Below are 2,500 nucleotides of genomic sequence, written 5' to 3'. Positions count from 1 at the left end.
ATTTCATCAATTGTATATATTTAAAATATTCTTCATTCAGTAGATAGGATTACAGGAGCAGTTATTGCTTACATAGAAGGGTATTTTTAACCCATAGAAGTATAAAAGAAATATCACCAAAATTTGGTCCACATGGTTGGTGTACACCTCATATATATTGTGAGAGCAGAGGAGATAATGGTTATTTATGGTGGCCTATTGGAAATGTTCCTGCCTGGCATTTTGCTGGACTGGGGTTTGAGTTCCACTTAAGCTCGATAGATTCTTGCAGTGACAATGCAACCTCACTTTCCTTGTGAGGCATGTAGGATTTAGGAAAGCCCATAGCTCTACCTGCATTTTCATCAGCATGCAGCCGTTGCCTGGCTTCCAGGTATTAACTTGGGTAACTAGGCTACTGAAAGAGATTCCATCAGTATTTAGGCCTGCTTAGGTAATCGAGCTCTTGCGGATGTTTTAAGGATGTACAGTATTCGGTGACGGTTTAGTATGTGGCCTACCTTTCGAATATGGCCTACAAAATTCTATCTGTTTTAGTATGTGGCCTAACCTTACCTAACGTAACACTGGCACCCAGTATTCTATCATAAGGGAAGTCCCATCAATGCATCTCAAGTGGTATGTATTAATATGCGGTCTTTGCAATGCCCATTTGCCCCCTTGCAACGCATGCTTTTCAATCCTTACGATACGGATTAGATTTATGAACATCTCCCATGAACTGAAAAAAAGCAGTTCACAAAAACACATTTACAGTTATAGAAAATACTGTAAAAATAAAACAATTTCACATGAAATAAACAGGTTTTCAAATAATACTGTACTGTAAATTTGGGAAGTCCGACTCATTAATTCGAAGGCGGCTGCAATACGCGAAAGCAGGATTTCGTCTTTCACTTGCCTAGTGTCGGTCATTGATCATAAATTTCCAGAAAATGCTCTCTATATGTAAATTTTCTATTTCCTATATGTTAGTACAGTCAGCACTCCTTGTGGGGGTTAGGTAACAGGGATAGATGCGAAAAGCGAAAATCCGCGAGTACTTGCTGCCCTATGGTGGGTCAACGCCTAACCTAATAACTCCCCTGCCTATTGCCTTCGCACAGTCGAATAACACACTAAGTAAGCTGCTGTTCTACCTGATATTGTTTTTACTAGGTTTTTATCACAGTACAAGTATTGTATTACAGTGTGAACATATTTCAGCAAGTGTACAGTACATGTACGTTCATGTACGGAAGAGCTCGATACAGTACAGTGCACATAACACCAGTCGTCGCCACCCTTATAGTTACAGTCAATAATGAACTGTGACAGCAAAACACTATTGTTCCTATCTAATATTGTATAACATTCACTGATACTGCAGCGTATACTGTATTACTGTAATATACGTACAAAACTATCACTGCAGTACAGCTTAATTAGCTAAGTTGTCACTCCTAAGTGTTGGCTGTTTTCAACAGATCGACCAGCGCCGTTCATACTTAATGTACATATAGCCTATATCTACCTTACTATTGTAAAACTCTGTATATTGGGTGCTGGTTTAGTATGTGGCCTTCCTTTTGAATATGGCCTATGAAATTCTATCTGTTTTAGTATGTGGCCTAACCTAACCTAACCTAACAAGCCAGGCAGGGCCACATACTAAACCAGGATAAAAAAGGTATGCCACATACTAAACCGGCACCGTATATTGTATGCAGTACTGTACAGTGGTTGATATTATGATAATGTTAGAGTATTACTTAATAAATAAACTTAAGAAAAAAAAAAAAGAGTACAGTACTGTATCATTGCAACACCACTTACCGTTTGCATATGAAATAATTCTGAAGCAAGATGGAACTCTTGAGGCGTTGACCGTTAGGCGCATGGTGTAGCGTAATGTACGTTCTATATCCCATTTTTTGCTAAAATCTCTATTATTAGCACACTGGTAATGTACAGGTTTTATACATAAATTTTTTACTTTAAATAAAACGTGATTCTGCATAAAAAGGACCTAAATGGGAGATGTACTCACGATGACAGACGATGCAACACTGAGGACAAGTGAGAGAGAGATAGGGTGTTATGTTGTGTGGAGAAGGAAATTGCCATGCCAGGTGCGAAGAAGTGCGGTCGGTTTGAAAATATTGCTAAGTGAGAGTACTTATCGCGAAACCGCAAATACGTGATTTTTCATTGAAACGATTATACGGTTCTCTGTATCATGAATGACTGAATACACAAAGCTAGAACCCGCGAAGATCGAGGGCTAGCTATAATTATATCCAAGCCTTATATATCTAATTAGGAAATAGAATATAGGTACCTGTACTGTAATAATTGTAAAAAAGGAAACGCGATGAAATTTTATGTAAGAAATACTGCTGCGTATTTTCTTTCTGTTATCCATACATCTTCTGTACTAACTCTTACAGTCGGGCTGACTGCCTCTCTCTCTCTCTCTCTCTCTCTCTCTCTCTCTCTCTCTCTCTCTCTCTCTCTCTCT

The 2,500-nt window shown here is 38.6% G+C and overlaps 1 protein-coding gene across 1 annotated transcript in view; it reads left to right on the top strand.

The window, feature by feature from the left end:
• The window catches only part of LOC137632432 (uncharacterized), a 510,169-nt gene that overhangs the window by 1,073 nt on the left and 506,596 nt on the right, over positions 1–2,500 (top strand). The gene's annotated exons all lie outside the window — the stretch shown is intronic.

This window comes from Palaemon carinicauda, chromosome 41 (assembly GCF_036898095.1).
Source record: "Palaemon carinicauda isolate YSFRI2023 chromosome 41, ASM3689809v2, whole genome shotgun sequence".
NCBI classification, from domain to species: domain Eukaryota; kingdom Metazoa; phylum Arthropoda; class Malacostraca; order Decapoda; family Palaemonidae; genus Palaemon; species Palaemon carinicauda.
This window is presented reverse-complemented; position numbering and strand designations above follow the sequence as displayed.